This window comes from Prionailurus viverrinus, chromosome F1 (assembly GCF_022837055.1).
Source record: "Prionailurus viverrinus isolate Anna chromosome F1, UM_Priviv_1.0, whole genome shotgun sequence".
In the NCBI taxonomy this organism is placed as follows: domain Eukaryota; kingdom Metazoa; phylum Chordata; class Mammalia; order Carnivora; family Felidae; genus Prionailurus; species Prionailurus viverrinus.
Genome location: NC_062577.1, coordinates 65956626 through 65967490, shown reverse-complemented (window position 1 = coordinate 65967490; position 10865 = coordinate 65956626).

Genomic DNA, 10865 nt, shown 5'->3' with positions numbered 1-10865 from the left:
TAGGCCTTGTGAGGGCAGTCACACACTTAACACGGGTGGTTACAGGGGCGCCTGGGTGGCTCGGTCGGTCAAACGTCCGACTTCAGCTCAGGTCATGATCTCACGGTTCCTGAGTTCGAGCCCCACGTCGGGCTCTGTGCGGACAGCTCGGAGCCTGGAGCCCGCTTCGGATTCTATGTGTCCCTCCCTCACTACCCCTCCCCTGATGGTGCTCTGTCTCTCTCTCAAAAATAAATAAACATTTAAAGTTTTCTAAAAAAAAAAAAAAATCACGTGTAGTTACAGATGAAGAGAAGGTAACAAGCGTTCGTGGGGTGGCCGTGCATGGTGGGAGTGACCCAGGAAGGTTTCTCGGAGAAGGGGTGGAAATGCAGGGAGGACAGGTCCTGGCCGAGGGCGGGAGTCACCAACAGCAACCCCTCATCAGACGAGGACTGTCACAACTGGTTTTCCTTGGTTGTGCAAAGTGGTTCCGAAACCGGTCAGTATACGCAGCTGTGTCCTCAGTGGATGTGAGAAGGGGTTGGGCCGCAGTGGTGCCTCCCGGGCACCTCTGATTTAGCGGGAGCGACACGCACGGCTCCGAACCGTGGCTCTGGGGGCTGATCTCACCTGTGAGACGGAGCCCTGACTGGGACCAGTAAGCCGAGTGCAGCGCCTGGAGCCCAGGAGGGGCTGGAGAGCCGCTGGTTTCCTGTGTGCCTGTGGTCTGTTGAATCATTCCAGTGACGGGGCGCCGGGGGGCTCAGTTGGAGAAGCACCCGACTTGGGCTCAGGTCATGATCTCGTGGGTCGAGAGTTCGAGCCCCGCGTTGGGCTCTGCGCTGACAGTGGGAGCCTGCCTGGGATTCTCTTTCCCTCTCTCTCTCTCTCTCTCTCTCTCTCTGCTCCTTCCCCAGCTTGCTCTCTCACTCTCTGTCAGAATAAATAAATAAATAAATAAATAAATAAATAAATAAAACATTAAAGAAATGATTTCAGTGAAGACTTTCCAGACACACTCCGGGCAAAATTGATCATTGCCTCTAGGTTCCTATGGCCCTGAAGCCTAGTCTCAGTGAGACAAGCTGGGTCTGGGTTTGAATCCTGGCTCCCGCACTCCCCGGCTGGGTGACCTGGAAGGAACTCCTGCATCACGCTAAGCCACACGCGCTGCGCTGCCCAGGTGCCGGTCCCTGCGATGTCCCCAAACGTGCCAAGCCCGACCGCGGACGTCGTGGGGGGGTGGGGGGTGGCGCGTCCCGCTCTCCCCTGACAGTAAGTGGCTAAGGAGGGGCGCAAATTAGCTGCAGCAGAGGGCTTCCCGCCCTGACCCGTCGGGAGTCTGGTTAGAGGCAGACCCGCCCCCCCAAAGAGCTGTGGGTCTTTCCACGCAGAGAACCGGGTCCGTAGCCCTTCCGCGTCCTGCTTCCCAGGCCGCAGGAGACCCAGCCTCTCCACTTCCAGGGCGGGAATCGCGTTGGACTGGGCCCAGAGCAGGGTGTCGGCAGGGTCGCTGAGGGGGGCTTTCTGGGGTCTCTGTGGAAGCAGCCCCGGGAGGGGCCGGGACAGCGTCTGGGGGTCCTCGCGCCCCGTGCGCTCGGCCTGTGTGCCGTCCCGCGCCAGGCGGCGGTGACCGGACCCCCGGGTGACGACGTGTGGCCACACACGTGTGTGCACCAACTACAGCAGCAGGTTAGGCGTGTGTGTGGAGGGAGCTCGCCGACCGTGAAGACGCGCCTTCCTCCCACTGCGCCGCTGGCCGGGCCCCGGGCGGGCGGCTGCCAAGCGGTCAGTCGGAGCCAAATCACCGGCCCCGCGCCGGTCTCCTGTTTTTCCAGGAGGTGCGGTCAGGCCTCGTTCTCGGGAGGAGGGCGGGGACACCCCGCACCTCACCGCGCTGCCCTTTGCTCAGCCCGACGGTGTGTGTGACGCTCGCAGGCTGCAGCGCCCTTGTCCCTGCCCTGGTCCCCTCTGCAGGCACACGGTTGGTGAGGTCTCGGGTCCCCCTCTTACCCTTCCGTTTGTAAAGAGTTTCCAGCACAGACATCGTCTCATCTTTCAGATTTCTCTCACAATGTGATTTGCCCTTGAGGCTTTTATATGTTTTTTTTTTTTTAAGTTTATTTATTTCTTTTGAGAGAGAGGTGGGGGGAGGGGCAGAGAGAGGGAGAGAGGATCCTAAGCAGGCTCCCCACTGTCAGCGCAGAGCCCAGCTCAGAGCTCGAACTCATGAACCGTGAGATCATGACCTGAGCTGCAACCAAGAGTTGGATGCTCAATGGACTGAGCCACCAGGCCCCCTTCTTTTTCTTCTCCTCCTCCTCCTCTTCCTCCTCCTCCTCCTCCCCCTCCTCCTCCTCCTTCTTCTTCTTCTTCTTCTTCTTCTTCTTCTCCTCCTCCCCCTCCTCCCCTCCACCTCCTCCTCTTCCTCCTCCTCCTTCTTCTTCTTCTCCTCCTCCTCCCCCTCCTCCTCCTCCTCCTTCTTCTTCTTCTCCTCCTCCTCCTCCTCCTCTTCCTCCTCCTCCTCCTTCTTCTTCTTCTTCTTCTCCTCCTCCTCCTCCTCCTCTTCCTCCTCCTCCTCCTCCTCCTCTTCCTCCTCCTCCTCCTCCTCCTCCTCCTTCTTCTTCATGCAACAAGAAACATTTCTTATTTCACAGAGCTTCTGTGGGTCAGGAATTCAGGAGTACCTTAGCTGGCTGCTTCAGATTTGAAGTTTCTCATGAGACTGTAGCCTAGATGTTGGCCAGGGCTGTGGTCCTCTGCAGGCTCGGAGACGACCTGACGGTGAGCCGCTAACTAACACAAACCGGGCGGACCGAAGGCTGGCTGTTGGCAGGAGGCCTCGGGTCCTCACCGTGTGGACTTATCCACGGGGCTGTTTGCGCGTCCCCACAACATGGCAGCGTGAGAGGTCTCAGGGAGACGGCCAGGCAGGAGCCCCGGGAGCCACACATCGTCATTTCCACAACACCCTACTGGTCACACAGGCCTCCCCTGTGTGATACGGGGGGCGGTGCTGAAGGACTGACAAAGGTATGAACACCAGGTAGGGCCATCTAGGAGGCTCCCTAGCAGAGTCCGCCCTCTGGTCCCCAACAGTCATGTCCCTCCCACACGTAAATATTTTACCTCCCCCAAGCTCCCCCACAATCTCATCTTATTATAGCCAAAGTCTAGAATCGTGTTAGGCAATGGTTTCTTATATATGATTCCAAAACACAAATGACAGAAGAAAAAAAGATACATCGGACACATCAAAACAAAAACTGTTTGTGCAGGGCACCTGGGCAGCTCAGTCGGTTGGGCGTCCGACTTCGGCTCAAGACATGATCCTGCAGTTCGTAAGTTCGAGCCCCACGTCGGGCTCTGTGCTGACAGCTCGGAGCCTCGAACCTGCTTCGGATTCTGTGTCTGCCTCTCTCTCTGCCCCTCCCCCGCTCACGCTCTGTCCGTCTCTCTCGCTCTTTCTCTCTCTCAAAAATAAACATTAAAGAAAATTTTTAAAGCCTCTCAAGTATATAGTTTAATGGTTCTTGGTAAATTTACTGAGTTGTGCAACAGTTAATCTCCATTCTCACCCCAGTCCCAGGCAACCACTGATCTATGTTCTGTCTCTAAAGATAGCCTATTCTAGAATTTCATATAAATGGAATCATGTGATATGTGATCTTTTCTGTCTGACTTCTTTCGCTTAGCATCATGTTTTGAGGATCATTCACATCATGGCCTGTGTCACTGTTTTGTTCCTTTTTGTCGCTGAATAGTATTCCGTTGTATGGACATACTTTCGTTTCTCCCTCTCTCCTTTTAAACGTTTTTAAGTCTATTTATTTTGAGAGAGAGACAGCACGCGTGGGGGAGTGGCAGAGAGAGAGGGGAGAGAATTCCAAGCAGGCACCACTCGTCCAGCGCAGAGCCTGATGTGGGGCTTGAACTCACGGACCATGAGATCACCACCCGAGCCGAAACCAAGAGCCGGATACTTAACTGAGCCCCCCAGGCGCCCCTAATACTTTGATTTCTCTTGAGGAGTTTTCCAAAGCGGCTGCACCATTTACATTCCCCTCGATAACACATGAGCGTTCCAATGTCTCCACATCCCTGACAACGGTTGTCACTGTCTTTTTTATTGTAGCCAGTAGCCATCCTAGTGCAGGCGCAGTGGTGGCCCACAATGGTTTTGGTTTGCATTCCCTTAATAACCAATACTGTCGAGCATCTTTTCATGTGCCTGTTGCCCATTTGTACGTTATCCTTGGGAAAATGTCTGTTCAAATCCTTTGCGCATGTTTAAATTGGGTTGCCTGTTTATGATTGAACTGTAGGAGCTCTTTATATATCTTGGATCCTTGGCCCTTGTCAGATATATGACTTGCAAATATTTTCTCCCATTCTGTGGGTCATCTTGTCACCTTTTTTAAAAAAATGTTTTAACATTTACTTATTTTTGAGAGACAGAGAGAGAGCAGGAGCAGGGGAGGGGCAGAGAGAGGGAGACACAGAATCCCAAACAGGCTCCAGGCTCTGAGCCATCAGCACAGAGCCCAATGTGGGGCTTGAACTCACGAACCATAAGATCATGACCTGAGCCAAAGGCGGACGCTCAACCAACTGAGCCACCCAGGCACCCCGTCTTGTCACCTTCTTGATGGTGTCTTTTGAAACACAAACACTTGATTTTTTTTTTAATTTACATCCAAGTTAGTTAGCATATAGTACAATGATGATTTCAGGAGTAGATTCCAGTGATGGATCCACTTTTTTATATTTTTTAATGTTTGTTTATTTTGGAAGGAGAGAGAGAGAGAGAGCATGAGCAGGGGAGGGGCAGAGAGAGAGGGAGACACAGAATTGGAAACAGGCTTCAGGCTCTGAGCTGTCAGCACAGAGCCTGATTACAGGGCTTGAACCCATGAACTGTGAGATCATGACCTGAGCCAAAGTCAGATGCCCAACCGACTGAGCCACCCAGGTTCCTCTGGAGAGACTTTTTAAAAAAAACTTTATGTTTTTATTTATTTATTTATTATTTTTTTTTTTTTAAATTTTTTTTTTTCAAAGTTTATTTATTTTTGGGACAGAGAGAGACAGAGCATGAACGGGGGAGGGGCAGAGAGAGAGGGAGACACAGAATCGGAAACAGGCTCCAGGCTCTGAGCCATCAGCCCAGAGCCCGACGCGGGGCTCGAACTCGCAGACCGCGAGATCGTGACCTGGCTGAAGTCGGACGCTTAACCGACTGCGCCACCCAGGCGCCCCATGTTTTTATTTATTTTTGAAGGAGAGAGAGAGAGAGACAGAGCATGAGTGGGGGAGGAACAGAGAGAGGGAGACACAGAATTCAAGGCAGGCTCCAGGCTCTAAGCTGTCAGCACAGAGCCCGATACGGGGCTCAAACTCATGAACTGTGAGATCATGATCTGAGCTGAAGTTGGACGCTCAACCAATTGAGCCACCCAGGTGCCCCTGGAGAGACTTTTTTAAATGTTTATTTAATTTGAGAGAGAGAGAGAAAGAGAGCAAGCATGAGCATGGGGGGGGGGGGGGAGAGAGAGAGAGAGAGAGAGAGAGAGAGAGAGAGAACCCCACGCAGGTTCCACAGTGTCAGTGCAGAGCGCAGAGCCCAGCGGGGCTCGGTCTCACAAACCAAGAGATCATGACCTGAGCACAGATGGTCTGACGCTTAGCCGACAGAGCCGCCCAGGCCCCCCCGCAGATCACACCTGGACTGAACCAGTAAACAGTGCGTCGCATGTGCAGCTGGCTGGTGGCCTTGCAAGCACCTGCAGGAGCACAGGGCACAGCAGAAGGCTGTTCAACCACGTCTTTTCCCCAGCTGCACGCGCTCCCGGTCACCGAGAAGGCAGCTGCAGCCGCGTCAGGACGATGTACTGTCTCCACGCTTCCCTCTCCGCCACGATCTTCTCCTAAATTGTTGGGCTCTATCCAAAAAAAAAAAAACCCCAAAAAACAACAACAACAAAAAAACTTCGCGTAAAACTTCTCTGCATTATTATATAATAAAGGCTTGCTTAAATTGAAAGGCTTAAAGTTTTTTTTTAATTTTGTGTTTAATTTTGAGAGAGAGAAACAGAGTGCAAGCGGGGGAGGGGCAGAGAGACAGGGAGACCCAGAATCTGAAGCAGACACGGAATCAGCACAGAGCACAGGGGAGCTCGAACCCAGGAACCGTGAGATCGTGGCCTGAGTGGAAGTGGGACGCTTAACCGATGGAGCACCGCCCCCCCCCCCCACGCGCCCCTGCAAGGCTGAAATCTGATTTTTGCTCTGCACGTGTTGTTGAGCAGAACATTCCAACGTCCCGCGGAATGACCGGCAGTTGTTCCCGCCGCGGGGCGACCCTGCGCCATCTGGCTCGTCTGCCCTTCCTGCCCTCGCACCGCCGACACCTCCGACCGCCTCCCGACCGGGACCGCGCAAAAGACACAGATTTTGCGAACGCCCCTAGGGGGCGACTGAGGACCGCGGCCCTGGGGGAGTCCCGCCCGCACGCCGGCCTGCTGGCAGCGGCCACGAGGGGCGCACGAGGTGGCCGCGGACGCATCCCTCTGTCCCCTTTGCACAGCACTTTTAAAAGACTTAGCTGAGCACCAGAGAAGGTGACTGGGAGCTAAATATAAGCGACAAGCAGAAGGACAGAAATAGTCTGGCTGAGCCAGCACCGCAGCGCTGACCCCACCGCGCAGGCCGAGGGGGACTAACTGAACGCGGGGGTCAGACTTCGAGGAAGGCCCAACAGAGAGATGCGGTCAAGGCTGCAGGGAGGAGGGGTTCAAACAGCGAACACCAGCGAACCTGCCCGCACATTCCCTACTGTTCCGAGCCTCTCGTGCAAGGTTGTGATGAGGCTCACGGAAGATAAGAATGTCTGTGGACTGGAAAGTTCCATGGAAACCTCAGGGTGGAATCAGTACTTTATTGCTCCTCAGCCGGTCTTCCCTCCAGGGACAGTCCGAGGCGTCTTGTGTCCCAAACCCTTAAGTCTCCCTCCGCTGCCCCCGTGTGCCCCTGTCCCCTAAAGAGCGCCAAGATGGAGGGGCCAAGATGGAAGGGCATTTGAGCCGGGACCGGGGAGCCTGCTCAGGATCGGAAGCCTCACTCAGTCACTCACCAGATCTGAGACACTGGGGAGCGACTTGACTTCTGAGAGCCCGAATTTCTTCATCTCCTGTTGCCTTGGCGGCTGTGACGAGGATTTCACGGGGCAACGCACGCGATGGGGCTATTTGTGGCCAGACTTCCTGAACGAGTTGCTACACGCCTCTCACACTTCCTGCGGTCCGCGGGCCTGCTCTGGACCCTCTCTCTGCTCCAGACCTGCTCCTGCCAAGGTCACTAATGGTCTCTCTGTTGCTAAGTCCCATGGGTAGCGTTCGGCCCTTCTTTGACTTGACTCTTCACCTCAGTCGACACAGGACTTCCCCCCCTTCCGGAAGCCTGCTCCTGTTTTCACGACTCCAACCTCTACTCCACGCTCGGATGTCCCCCCAGTCCTTTGGCTGCTCCTTCTCTTTTGTAGGCAGCCCCCCCCCCTTTCTGTCTAGGTGTCCCTTTCGGGGACCTGGTCTAGGCCTTCTCTCCTCATACGTCATGCTCTCTCCAAAGAGACAACCCCATGGCTTTGATTCCTTTCTAGTTGCTTTTGGTTCCCAAATCTCCACCTCCGATCCCAGTCTCTCTCCTGGGATCGACTCGGTGACGGGACTCTGCCCTCCAGACCTTCCCTCTGGGTGTCTCACAGAGCCATCAGCAGGACAATCACGAGGTCACTGTGCCCTGCAGCCAACTCTGCTCTTCCTCCTGTGCTTTCTTTCCCCAGGAATGGAACCCCTTCCTCCCAGAACCTGGGGCTCATCTTTGACTCTGTTCTCTCTCTGTACCCTTACCCCCATTATTTCTCCTCTAAACTTCTGAAACGTCTCTCTCGTGGTCTCCTAACCTCCACTTTTCTCTTATAATCCATTCTCCGAGAACTGGGTGTTCTAACTAAAACACAGATTCTGAAGCTTCCACTCTCTCTCCTTCCTTAGATCCTTCCATGGCTCCACTCCGCCCTTAAGAGGGGTTATGGGCCCTGGCCCTTGCTCCCCCTCCTTTCTCACCTCTCCACTCACACCTTGTGCCCCAACAAATAACTGAGTATCTGCTAGGTGCCAGATACTGGTGTCGATACTGCTCTCGAGCCTGGGGATATGGCAATGAGGAGGAGGATGAAGTCCCTGGCCCTACGGAGCTCATATTCAAGTGAGGGTGGAAGGGAGAAAAACAGAAGGTTTCGGGTGACCATAAGAATTACGAAGCAAAACAAAAGCTAGAGTGGGCTGGTCAGAACCAGTGAGGGGGAGAGTGAGAACCAGTGAGTCTGGTTGGCTCCAGATTTTGTAGGGCCTCAGTGACCACAATAATGAGTCCAACTTTTGTTCTAAGATGGAAATTCACTGGAGAGTTGGGTGCAGGGAAGTGACAAGATTAGATTTATATTTTTAAAAGATCACTTTGGCTGCTGTGTAGAAATCAGACTATAAGGGGCAGGTGCCAAGGCAGAGAGACCAGCCTCCTCCCCTTTGCTCTAAGTCCCTTCTGCAGGCTCTTCCTTCAGCATGCAACACTCTTCTCCTCCGGTTGGCCTCCTTTATGCCTGTTCATCTTTCTTTCAGAACTCTGCTCATATGCCATTTTCTTAGAAATTCTCTCTCCACGCAAGCTCCCACACCCCTCCTGTAACACGAGATCACAGCCTTTACGTCTTTTGTGTAGCTCACCACCGTTGGACTTAACTGTACCAATGTGTCCCACTGTAATTGCTGTGTCCCAGGGTAAGCACAATAGGGTGTGTCTGGTGCCCCGCCCTATCCCCTGGGCCTGATGCCCTGGCACCTTATCGCAGCTCCCTGTCCTGAGGCCCTATGCCCACTCCCTATCCCCGGTGCCCTATCCGCACCCTATCCCCGGTGCCCTATCGCCAAAGACCTATCCCCACGCCCTATCCCTGCTCCCTATCCCCGGCCTCCCTGGTGCCCTGTCCCTACGCGCTATCCCCGCTGTCTACCCTGGCGCCCTGTCCCTGTACCCTGTCCGCGCGCCTATCCCGGGTGCCTTATTACCGGTGTCCGCACAGTGCCTGGCACTGGTCCCGTGCGCAGTGTACATTTGTCGAATGACTAAGGAATGGATAACTTTTACAGACTTCCTTCCCACTCCACCTCTCAAGAAAACCTCAACCGGAGGCGAAAGGAAACCCCTCCGCTGCTCGCACCGCGGGAAGGGCGGCCCAAAGAGCCTGGGCTCAGGGCGTCGGCAGCCCCTCTGCGCGCAGCCGCGGGATGTGGGGGGCGGTACGTGGGCGGGACCTCGAATAGCCGGGAGGCCGGCCGCGGGCCCGTTCCGCGCGCCTATTGGCCGTCTCGGGGACGGACTGCTCTCGCTGGCCAGCCATAGTCCCGATGGGGCGCAAGCGTATTCGGGAGTGTACGCGAAAGAGGGCGCGGAAGGCGAGAAGCGCGCATGCTCCCGGGCGCCCGGCGAGAGCTCACTGTAACGGGCGACGGGGGGCGGAGTCCCCCGCCGAGTCCAGCGTGCCGGGGCTGCGCTGCGTTCCTTAGCTGGCTCCTTTGGGAGCCTCGGGGTAGGGAACAGTCAGCGCCCGGAAACTGTCCCGCGGGAACCCCAGTGCCCAGTTCCTCCCACCGCGTGGCCGTCCGGCCGCGCCCCAGCACTCCCTGAGGCCGCTCGTCGTGCTGGGGAGTTGTTCCAGAAGCTTGGCCGCCTGACGCCGCGTGCGCGCAGCGCGCCGCCCTGCTCCCCGCCCTCGTACGCGCCCTGTGGCTGCCCGAGCACCGCTCCAGTAACTTGACAATTAGACCCAGCGCAGTGAGCAAAAACAAAAGCAAGCTGATGCTGGGTAGTGGCAAGTGCGCAGAACAACGTGGCACTGACGCAGCAGGGATGCCCAGTAAGGTGGGGGGGGGGGGGGGGCACGGCCACAGGGCACAGGTGTGCAGGGGAAGGAGGGGCGGAGCGCTCGTGTGAGGCAGTTTTCCGGAGCAGGGAGACCGGCTGTGCCTGACCCCATCGTGTGCTGGCGAGTTTGGAGACCATTGTAAATACAGCGGGAAGCCATCAGACTTCGGCAGGACTCGATGTGACATGATTTCTTATCACTTTGCCGAGCGGAGAATGGATTTTAGCAAGAGTGGAAAGAGACCAGAGGCTGGGAGGGAGGGGGGTGGCTTGAACTAGGTAGGTGGTGAAACACGCGTGAATTCAGGATAGGATTGGGTGTGTTGGATGAGGGAAAAGATGAAATCAGAATGATTCCTAAGCTTCTGGAATGTGCAGCCAGCTGAGCGGTGGTGCTGTTGATCGAGATGGGAACAGTGGAGGAACAGGTGCTGGGGATGGGATGTAAGGGTTCACCTGTGGCCACGTTGAGTCTGAAAGGTCCCCTACACATCCAAGCAGAGATGTCAAGTTGGAGGTTGGAGCTCGTGGAGGAGTCAAGGAGAGTTGTCCGTGGACACGTAGATTATTTAAAGCCACAGGTTTTGGGAGTGCCTCTTGCAGACAGAAAACGGAAGGGGGTCAAGGGGAGAGTCCTGGGGTCCTCCAGCATTAAACCGCTCAGCAGAGGTGTCGGAACTGGCAAAGGAAACCGAAAGGGTAGAGGGAAAAAATGGGAGAGCATGAGGTCTTCAAAGGGCAAAATTCAAGGGGAAAGATGCTGATTATCCGGGTTAAACGTTTCTCAGGGGTCAAGTGACATGCAGGCAGGGGAATGGCCACTGGGTCTGATACCTTTTTGGCTACGGAACACTTTTTCGAGAGCAGTGCCTGGGGAGGGGTGGGGATGGGACCTGACTGGA